We start from the raw sequence: 11931 nt of genomic DNA, 5'->3' as shown, positions 1-11931 counted from the left end.
ACCATGTGTAATTTAATGGTGTAAATGTTTTGAATTAATACACATTTAAGATGACCATGAATTAACTCTAATTTGCATAGTCATTGATATAAAAGCTTATTTTTGCATATAATATAAGCATTGTCTAAAAATGAAAATAGGCTTATACATAATTATTATTACAAGACCATCATGTAGCCTAATATTAGACCACCCAAACCAAACAGAAGTTTAAGATCATATACATCTTGAACGTAGATATATAAATGAACACAGAGAAGGGAAGTTTAACACTGTGAAGCACAAGCAAACATGCAGAGGAACTGAAGGCAGCTAAAAACCATCAGGGTATAATCACGGGCTTATTTTATTGCATTTGGAGCCTTACCTCCAGATAAAGTAATAAACTGGACTGATGATTTAAATGTTGTTTACTCACATGTGCGTTGTAAACTATATGGAGTTTATGTTGCAGCACTCGTTCACTTCTCTGGACTGTTTTACAGTGTCGCGTGAGCAGCTACACTGCAGGTTCGACTTCATTTGGCGCTAAGCAGACCTCTTGGTGATGTCAAAGTACCGCGAGAGCGAGTCAAAGCAGATTTCTCCATGTGATAACTGGAGTCTCTCTCGCGGTACTTTGCTGTCACTCGCCAGTCTGCTCCCCAGTTACTTTCGCGTCACTATAGTAATCTGATTTCATAGAAATTCATACGCCGATCGGATCGCGCAGTTTGGCATGAAGTATATAGCCTAATCAGTGCCGGCGCCAGCCGAGCGCTGATGAGGGGGCGTCTAAAATACCAGAGGGGGCGATCACATGAATGCATATAATTCCCCCAGCTAGAAAATACATAGGTTTGGTACATTAAGCTTTAAAGTGTTATAAACAAACATCTCTGTAATACAACCACAAAAACTACAGCTATAGTGAGCAACGTACAGAGCTCTGAACAATACAACAACAACAAAAAAACGCATACCTAACGTCACATATTAGCACAACACTACTCATTAGAAGTTCAGACCCAGAGGTAGAAATACATTTTACGTAATGGTGGGGGGCAGTGTTGGCAAATAGAGTTGATGGTTTTCAGCCCAAAAACGGTCCAAACGCAACATTTTATCAACGTTTTGGTTCAATTTGATCATATAACGTAGTTATTTTAACTGCCACAAGTAATGCACCAAGCTAGCGATTAAGCAGCTAGAGAACCACAATAGCAAAATGGCAATAACTCGTTTACATATACAGCTATGCTGTAGGATAGGCTCAGTGTTTCCGCTATATACATTCAACCGTGGCGGCCCGCCACTCATAAAACATCCCCGCCACGCCTGCGGTTGTGGATAGAAGGGATACAGCAAACGAAATCTCGTTGGATGAGCACTGTTTTATCCTAATCCATTAACCAAACCCAACTCTAAACACAAAATTTCACACGATTGTAGGATGTATTTGTATCTAATTTAGCCAGAACCGCTGTTTTCATCCTAATAATCCTACCTCCAAATCTAATCCGTAACTTTTCGGCATTTGCTGTATCCCTTCTAGACAAAACCCACAGCGGGAGCCAGTAGCGCCTCACTGCAGAACGTGACATCCAGGAGGCGGGGTTGGATTTAGATCCAGGGGCGGAGCTGGATCCCGATCCAGAGATCCCATTGGTCGGCAGTTTTACCACAAGACACGTCACACGTGTTTCTGCGTTACCGCATTAAGTCGTAACTAAATTAAGTTATTATTTTGACATAAAAACTAACTTTACTTATGACTACAATAAAAGTGCCTTTAGGGTGAAATGTAAGTTTTTTGCTATAATGTTTTGGAGTAAAACATTTCGGGTAAGCCTACTATGAGTACCCAGGTAGCCAAAACAGTTTGGCCCAATAATGGCCCAAATCCGGCAGGCCAGAAAAAAAACCACGGCCCAGTTCCGGCTGCCAGAAAAGGGCCAACTCTGGGATGAATGACGCCCCAGAATCGGCCCAAGTACACTGGCCCATTTCCGGGTGCCTTAAGTGAGCCGGCACTGCCAGCACAGTGCCAGAATCACGCCAGCTAAAACATTACACTCAGCCGAAACTGGCCCATGTCCGGGTGCTTAAAGTCAGCCGACACTGCCAGCACAGTGCCAGAATCATGCCAGCTTAAACTGTACACTCAGCCGAAACTAGCCCGAATTATTTTTTAAAGTGTTTTTTATTTTATAACCTTAGCCCTTAAGATGTCATGTACTTATCCCTTCTTAAAAAAAACTTTTATTATATTTAGTTAAAAAAAGTTAAACTGCACATTAGAAGTTCTATCCTCAATGTTTGTGATGCTTTTAATGTGTTAAGTGTCACACTTTACTGTAGGTGTTTAAAAAAAAAGAAAAATATACAGTATGTTTACATGTTTATTTGAAACATAACATTACATTAATAAAACATTAATAAACATCTGGACACTCCTCAAGTGTACCCTAAAAGAAGGAAAGATTGAGAGAAAAGAGATAAGAGGGGAAACAGAAAATGACTCATGGTTACTTCATCAGATAGACTGAATGCATTAATGTTAACTTGGGTACATGTTAACTCTTTCCCCGCCATTGACGAGATATCTCGTCAATTAAGAGAAAACGCTTCCCCGCCAATGACGAGATTTTCCGTCTTTCCGCAATACCGCTATTATCCACCAGGTGGCGCCCTTCCGCAACTTTTTAAAACCGGAAGTATTGCCCTATGGCAAGCTGCTGCATGTCCGTGTCTGTTTTAAAGATCGCTCTGAATGGGATCTCTATGAAAAGTCCGTCACAAATATGGAATTATTTTTGCTTTTTGCTCAAAATATGGTGTTTTTGCAAAAACCTACCCATATTCAAAAGCTGATTGCAAAAGAACCACTAAAGGTAGGATGAAACGGTTTTTTTTGTTTGAAAGCAGAGGGTCTGTTCTTTCATTTGGTATATTGTATGTTTATTTATTTAAAGAAGAAAATTTTCTGGAAGGCATTAAACTTTGGTGAAAATCATGAAAAACGCTGGCGCTGGCTGGCAACTTTTTTTAAAAACGCTGGCGGTGAAAGAGTTAAAGGAATAGTTCACCCTAAAATAAAGATTCTGTCATCATTTACTCATCCTCATGTTGTTTTAAAGGTAGGGTAACAGATTTGATCCTGAAAGATTTTTAGTTATGCTGGTTAAAAGTCTCCTCACATCCTGATAGCAATCACTGTGTTAAGTTGTTTAAATGTATTTGTAGAATTTATGTCATCTGTGAAAGGCGTAGGACCAAAAAATGTTCAACCAATCATAAATTTCGGTCCGAATGGACGTTTCCTTTTTTGTCCCTCATACGTAAGCATAATTTGAATGCCCACCGCGCAGCGAGTCCATGCAGACTAGGGCTGGGTATCGATTCAGATGTTCCAGATCGATTCGATTTCGCTTCACAAGCTATCAAATCGATTTGATTCCGATTCTCGATTCAATTTTCGATTCTGGTTCTCGGGTAGGTTTTTATACTCGATTCTCGATTCAACTAAATGAATATAGATTTAATACAAATACTATATTAATAAAAAAGAACAGTGAACAGCAGTTTACAAGTGTGTAATTAATAAAAAAAATTAAAAGCCACAACACTAACGTTGAAGAAGACTAGTAATTAGATTACAGTTAATCTTACGTTCAATGTTTGTGGAAATAAATATGAAAGAAAAAAATCTATTCTGCTCTTTGAGAATCGATTTTTATTAGACCACGTTTTAAAAAACGATTAATCGGAAAATCGATTTTTTTGCCCAGCCCTTACGCAGACACCATAGGTCATCTGCGTGTTCACATGCGCTTACCTCCTGTCTGTAAACAGCGAAAACAGCAAACTTTTCTGCTGAATTGACAACCTGTACAGGAGGCACAAAATGAAAGCCATCTTTTATAACAACAACAGCAAAAACTGCCTGGATCGGCAAAGAGCAAAAACCCAAATTAACTTCGGTAACTTTAATGCTTTACCACGAGATGCAAACAGCTGCAGGAGGCAAAGGGTCTAAAAGGGTCGTTGTTTATTTTGGTAAGGTACGCGATATGTTTGTATTGAGATGGATTCGATATTCTACTTTGATGAAACATTGTGTTGCTTATGAAATTTGTGTTCGTTTACGGATTAGCATAACGATATAGTTACTACGTCTACACAACCGAACGTGTGCTTAAACTAATTCTGATATAAACCAGTTGTTATACATCTAATCTACCGTTAGCATTTTTCAAAATGTGTTACCCTACCTTTAAACCTGTATGAATTTTTTCTGATGAACACAAAAGAAGATATTTTGAGGAATGATGGTAAACACACAGCAGATTGTAACCATTGACTTCCATAGAAGGAATAAAAAAATATGATGGAATTGAATGGGTACCGTCAACTGTGTGCTAACCATCATTTATCAAAATATTTTCTTCATCATTTATCACAATACTTCCAAAATACTTTTTCCTACTATGGAAGTCAATGGTTACAATGTGCTGTGTTTTTACAATCATTACGCAAAACATCTTAATTTGTGTTCATCAGAAAAAAATCATGCAGATTTAGAACAACATGAGGATGAGTAAATGATGAAAGAATATCTATAGACCTTTTGCGTGTTTGCAAACAGAGATGACGGTTTTTTGTGGGCGGAGCCCAACTGGTGGCAGAAAGTGAATGCTTCTCAATAGCTGTGTGAAGTGTTTTAGCATTAAACTGTGATTTTTAAGGATCCGGTGTTCTGTAGAAGTCTGTTTCCCCTATATTTCTCTTAAGTGTAATGTTTCTTATGACGTTTTCACCAAGTTACGTTTACTTTTTAAATAAATTAAAAGTTTTAATGGCTTGGCTACTGATATGCTTGCATGTATGTAATGTATATGTATTGTTCTTTATTGGTAAATCAATTATTTTTACAGTATGAATCGCTGAAGTACTTATAAGAGCAATACTATCATGTATTCTGTATAATACCATTTATTAAACATTTAATCATTTCCTGTTTTCAATTTCTTCCATATATTTTTATCCTACGTGTGTGATCTAAAACTATTATGTTTACATACAAATTAATTTGTATAGGCCTGTTTATATATTATTAACACTTTACATCGTGTGTGTGTGTGTGTGTGTGTGTGTGCTATGTTTATATATTTATTAGTAAACATCATAATTTAGAACAAACAGTAAGAAGACATAGGCTAAGATATAAGGTAAAAAGAAGAAATAGAAAACGAAAAAAATACGAAAACTTTAATAAATGGTAATATTATTGATATTATGAACTAATTCAAATCTTTAATCTTTCTAAATAAATTATAAACGTAACGTGATGAAAACGCTATTAGAAACACATAGAGGGATCAGACTTCGACAGAACACCGGATATCTTCTCTAATTATTTTCTATTCAAATAATTAAAAGATTTTCAGATGATTTCATCACTCCAGCCTGTCCGGTTCAGGGCTTTTATTGCAACCATAAACACCTACGTTTATCTTCAAATGGTGTCTTCGACGGCGGTATACTATAAAAATGAAGGTCGTCTATTTTGGCATTCCTATTCTGACACTCAACAGCACAACAAAACATTTTCTAGTGAGTTATATTGTTCGTTTCACTCGTGTCCCATTAATTTCCACTGTTTTTCTGCCACCACATGCGCGTGTGACGTAACTGTGACGTCGACTCGCAAAAGGTCTATTGAACTATCCCTTTAACAACAATTGAAATACCTTGAATTTGCTTGTTTTCAGGCCCGCTCTCTTCTTCTTTTTGCATCTCTGTCAGATGCAAGCTGCAGAAGTTTTTATGAACTTTTCTACTTCACCATCTGGTGCACGAACAGTACTTTTTCTAAACAGATTCTTGAAAAGAAACAAAATTATTTAATTAGGTAAATGCAAGCATGTTAGTTTAACCCTGGAGAACCCAAGAACCCTTCTCTTAGAATCAATTAACATTGGCCACATTTGACCCGTGGGTTCTCCAGGGTTAAATGTTACCTACAAGCTATTCTGCTTCAAAAACAATGACAGGTACTTTAGGGTGGAAGACTTATAGCTTCATAGATTAACATTGTAATAGCTTTATATACAGTGGCAAGAAAAAGTATGTGAATTTCACAGTTTTCTGAACAAATTTGTCATAAAATGCGATCTAAACTTTATCTAAGTCAAGGGCATTGATAAACATAATGTGTCTAAAATTACACATAATTACACAAAAAAATTCTGATCTTTCATGTCTTTATTGAGAACTACCAAAAAACATCTTAGTGCTTGTGAAAAAAATGTGAACCCTTGATTGAATGACCTCAAAAAAGCCAATTGGAGTCAGGACTTAGCACAGCTATTGGCCTATTGTTTTTTCCCCAGATTCAGTTTAATTTTTTTCTCAAATTCTGTGTTTTTCGTTTTATTCTGGATTCTGGTTAAATTAAATTTCAGTAATCAAAAAGCACATCTTATCAACTGAAAACATAACAGAAAATTAGCAGATCCACCACTGCAGTGAATATACTGTACTGTATGAGTGTGCGACTGTGCGTTTCCACAAGGTGATGTGCCTGTTTACCAGCATGTATAGCTCGTATATGGTTCTCAGACACGAGGGCTCACTAAGTTTTCTTTCATGTTAAGTGAACATAAACAGCTGTATGTTTATCAGTATATTGAAGCAGTGCCGTCTTAAAGCTGTCTTGGGTGTTCAAAGCTGTCTTGAGTGTTCAATGTTCATTACACAAAAAATGAAAACCCCTCACTACTATTAACTGAATAAATTTCGCAGCTGCACATTTAATCCATACAGTGAGGACTGTGCAGTGTTTTATTTGTATTTATTGCTAATTCATGTTAAAATGATGTTGACAGACAATTTCATAACTAATATATTTACATTTAATACAGATGCCTGAAAAGTAAAACAAGATGAGTATAGTATTATGATTAAGAGGAAATATTAAAAATTTGGTTGCTTTTCAGTAGCATTGTTGTAGTGACAGCCAAAATACATTGGCCTATATGTAATACACATGAGTAGTACAAAGTCCATTTCCTACTTTGCAAACTCGACACAACAACAAAAAAAAAACTAAACAAAAATGAGTGGAAGTGGCAACAAATATCCAAAGATGATAAATTGTGGACAAAAAGGTAGCACGAATTCCTTTATATGGAAGTGGTTTGGCTAGCTAAAAAACTGACGAGGCGCAGATTAAAATATAAATGAACCCTCTTGTTTTTGTGGCTTCAGTCATTGTTGGCATACTGTTTTAAAGCTGGAAGCATTAACAATAGGGCTGGGTATCGATTCAGATGTTCCAGATCGATTCGATTTCGATTCACAAGCTATCAAATCGATTCGATTCCGATTCTTGATTAAATTTTCGATTCTGGTTCTCAGGTAGGTTTTTATACTCGATTCTCGATTCAACTCAATGAATATAGATTTAATGCACATACTATATTAATAAAAAGAACAGTGAACAGCAGTTTACAAGTGGGTAATTAATAAAAAGAAATTAAAAGCCACAACACGTCTTGCTTGCAAAATCTAAAATGCTTCCATTCCTCCGTTCAATGTTTGCGGAAATACATATGAAAAAAATCGATTCTGCTCTTTGAGAATCGATTTTTAATCGACCATGTTTTAAAAATCGATTAATCGAAAAATCGATTTTTTTGCCCAGCCCTAATTAACAACTTGCATCGAAATATATATCGTTATCGTTCAATATGGATTTTTTTCTGAGATCACTTTTTTGCCATATCGCCCAGCCCTAGGCCGATGTATTTTGGCTGTCACTACAACAATGGTACTGACAAGCAACCAAATCTTTTGTCTTTTTATCATAAGACTATACTCATCTTGTTTTACTTTTCAGGCATCTGTATTAAATGTAAAAATATTAGTTATTAGAATCTATGATTTAACATTAGCAATAAATACACACAAAACACTGCACAATCCTCACTGTATGAATTAAATGTGCAGCTGCAAAAGTTGTTCAGTTAAGAAAAGTGAGTGATTTTCATTTTTGGGTGGAAAGAACATTTCTGACACAGAAAGCAGTAGGCTACTGTCACTTTAAGACCCAGAACAGCTTTAAGACTGCACTGCTTTAATATACTGATACTGACACATCTAGCTGTTTATGTTCACTTAAACAAGAAAGAAAACTTAATTTAGTGATCACGCATGTGTTGACTGCGCGCTGTGTGCGTGCTTCGCGAGCCCTCATGTCTGAGGAACAGATGTCAAGCGTGTGCGTTGTGGGAACGCTGAGTTGCACACTCATACAGAACAGTATATTCACTACAGTGGTGGAGCTGCTACTTTTCTTCATTTTTTCTAAATTTGTGAATGTCCTGTAAATAATATATACTTTTTAAAGCGGTACGGATGTGTGCGTGGGCAAGGCGGACATGGAAAGAAAGTATACTGTACCTTTTCTGTCTGTTCTGTTCCAGCCTTTATTGGAACCTGCTAGTGCTCTGAAAAACACATGAAAGATCTGAATTTCTTGTGTAATAATTTTTAGACACATTATGTTATTTATGTATATTTATTCAGAAAACCATTACATTTACTTGCTAATGTATATATACATAAATATACAATACATATATAATATTGATGGCTCTTGCTTCGTTCTGAAACCCTAGATGGCAGTTTTCTTATCCTCGAACAAACTGTCATCACAAGGGCTATGTTTACATGCACAAAATTTTGTCAATCCGACTGAATTTAATCCGATGAAAGGTTACAACAATACAGTTTACATGCACCCTAAACATGTTTAAATGTTTGCACCTCAAAATGTTTGTTTTCATGTACATTTTATATAAACCGAACATCTGTGCAAGCGCACAGCCAGGGTTGGCAGCTTCACATATCAAAACCATCCCAATGGACATTCAAAATTAGCCCAAAAGCATCCCAATGACTTATCATAGCCCAAAATATCAATAACTAATGAACAAAATCCTTTCATATCTGACCCGCAGAAAAAACAACTCGCAAAGACAGTTTAGACAGTAGCCCAAATCTGAACGAAAAAAAGAGAGGACTTGGCAATGCCACCCCAAAGCCAAACCAAAGCAAATAAGAGGTAAATATACGACGTGAACTTGAGCACAAATTTTCTGTGCATGTGTATTTTTGCATCCGACAAAATACTTCGATTCACGCATTTACATGCATACTTTTCTCCTGCTGATCGGATCACAGATTGGACTTCACCACCCCTTTCAATACGATTCAAATTTGCATCCAATCTACCTCAATCGTATTGATTAAGGTTTTTACATGACGACTTTTTAATACGATTGAGCCATCAATACGATTACAAACTGATTAATTGGTTGCATGTAAACATAGCTACTAGAAACATAAGTACTAGAATAAGGGCACACCACTAAGGTAAAAAAAAAACGGCTACATGCCCAATTGTGCCAGTGTTGTATTATCGAGAAAGTTCATTATTATTTTTATACCTTTTTAAGCCTTGCCTATTTAAAATTGTAATATTTGCAAGATGCAGCAAAAGAGAACTCAATTTGGTTTTTAAGGGTTGTTTTGAGATTTTCAATTATATAAAAAAGTAAGTTTTCCTTACTCTTAATCACACAAATCCACAGATAATTGTGTTTTCTCTACCATTATATTTATATTTCAAAATGACTGCAAATGCCAAATCCATAAACTGGAATTGTGATCTGATAAAATATCTTGTTATTATAGTTTACATAACAACGTTTACATATCAAAGTTTAGTTTAGACTACTTAATGTAACGACTTTTTAAAGACTTGTTATTTGTAATATATATTTGTAGCCCTAAACAAATCCCTATCATACTTCAGGCCCCAATTGACCCCTCAGACAGTCCTGACATTAACAATGCAACAAAACTGATTCCCAAGAAATATCCATGCCCCGTCCAATATTGTACTTTTACTTACATTAATTCTTCAAATGAATTCTGTCCAAACTGATGATCTTGAGAAATCTAAATGTGACAAAAACAATCACAATAAGTTGTTAAGTTGTATAACAGACAGACAGATCATAGATACAAAATGTTGAGTAATAATTACATAATTAAGGTTCACTCATTTTCTACAAAGTATCTTTCAATAGATGAAATCGGTTATAATGTTGTGCAACAGTGAGGTGGAAATATTTTTACTGCAGGTGCACTTTAAGTAAAGAAGTTTAACTACCAGCTGTGTCCTGTAGCTGCAATGCTCTCTATTCTGTGAAATTTAAACGTTTTCTGTACCAGACAAAGTTATCCCTTCGTAAAAAAAATTACCTCAGTCAGCTGTATAATAGCGGAACTGGCTGAGGTGGCTACGAGTGTTTAGCAGAATAGCTTCACGATCCCTCAGTTAACGTTACTCCCGCCTGCTGCATAGACTGCTGAGGCAAATCCTCAGACCAGTTTTATGAGTTGCGAAATATTATTTGTTTGTTTTGCTAAACGAAATATTACTGTTTAAGTAAGTTCATTAAACTGAGCAGAGTTCATTTCTTATGTCCGAATTCTCCTTGTCAGATAAATTATAAAAATCGATTTTCTACTCAAATTTATCTAGAAAGACTTCAGTATTTTAATAATAAATTCAAATGCTAATTTACATATTTGTTGAAGCGGGATTGTGGTCATTTAAAAAATTACGTATACTATATCAGTCACACCAGTTTGTCCTTCTTTTCAAATGAAGTTTACATATATCTAATATGTGCAGAGTATAAATATTTTATGCATTAAAATTATGTTAAATAACTTCCAAAAAGTCTTACCTCAGAGAAATTGCAGCAGACTTCATGCAGCAACAACCGTTAAAGCCCGGTAAATGTCGTCACTAGATGTCGCAGCTAGTGCGCATGTCTTGAAACAGCAGCAGTTCTTTTTCCAAAATAAAAGTTCCTTTAACCAGCTGCCTTTAATTGTCTAAAAATTGTAATCGATAAATTATAAATAGATCAATCTTTATGATCAAATTAGTTCAAATTCTGGAAAAGGGCTGAAAATTGTAGTTGTAATAAAGTAAACAAATTGACAAGCTTTACAGCTTATTAAATTTTTTTATAAAATCTCAATTTAGTATTTGACCATTAATTAATACAATATGTGTTTGTTGAAATATTACATACATAGAAAATATTTCAGTATAAACTTAATAGCCCAGATACTTACATTCAATAGGCTAATGGCACTTTATGCCTCTACAAACCTATTCTTAACATTAAAATATGCTTCTCCCCTTCAGTTATTTTATTAGGGAAAAGTTTCTAAGCTTTTCCTCACACTACTTTTCACTTATTGACATAGGCTACCATTAATCAGGAAAACTAAAAACAATTATCAAAACATTAAATAGAAACAATTATATGCATATCAATTGTTAAATTAATATATTTTTATTAAAACAAACGTGAAATGTGAAAGCCAATATGTGGAAAATATGCCATTTGTCAGCCAAAATCGGACCAAATCCGCATATCCACAGCCTAGCCGAATCTGGCAAGTGTTGCTGGGCCAGTGCTGGCTTAATGCTGGTAAGCCGCAGCCAGAACACAGCCGTGTGCGCCGACACTCAGCCGGATCTGGCCCGAATGCACTGGCTACCTGGGTAATCTTACCACATGCAGTATAAGACCTATTAATGGATACAGTATAAATATGCATAATTATTAAAATATATATGGACTTTGAACTTGTTTTAACGCGTCTTTGCTTACAGCCATTAGGAAACAGGTTTCCCTCGTAGATGGTTTACTTTTTTTTTAATTTGCTAATAAAAGATATCAAATAAATTTGTTTTTATATTTACTCGTATAGGAATAGCTGTGTTATAAGTGGGATAATGTACAAATAAATCCCTTCAGTGATATCAAACTGTCGGGAACGTGTCCGTACCTCTCC

At 35.5% G+C, this 11931-nt stretch overlaps 1 long non-coding RNA gene across 3 annotated transcripts; it reads right to left on the bottom strand.

Moving 5' to 3' along the window:
• Nucleotides 1-2367: 2367 nt before the first annotated feature.
• On the bottom strand, nt 2368-11482 carry LOC135750087 (uncharacterized). 3 transcript variants are annotated; one of them, XR_010532586.2, is made up of 5 exons: nt 10806-11480; nt 9962-10008; nt 8446-8492; nt 5733-5864; nt 2368-2447 (listed from the first exon to the last, which is right to left on the bottom strand). It is a non-coding gene; the product is annotated as an uncharacterized lncRNA (long non-coding RNA). The 3 variants fall into 3 exon arrangements; XR_010532585.2 differs by having other exon boundaries at nt 5733-5853; nt 10806-11479; XR_012334745.1 differs by lacking the exon at nt 2368-2447 and adding an exon at nt 3598-3868 and having other exon boundaries at nt 10806-11482.
• Nucleotides 11483-11931: the final 449 nt, after the last annotated feature.

This window comes from Paramisgurnus dabryanus, chromosome 12, assembly GCF_030506205.2.
Source record: "Paramisgurnus dabryanus chromosome 12, PD_genome_1.1, whole genome shotgun sequence".
NCBI lineage: Eukaryota > Metazoa > Chordata > Actinopteri > Cypriniformes > Cobitidae > Paramisgurnus > Paramisgurnus dabryanus.
The sequence above is the reverse complement of the archived record's forward strand: the minus strand, read 5'-3'. Positions and strand labels throughout refer to the sequence as shown.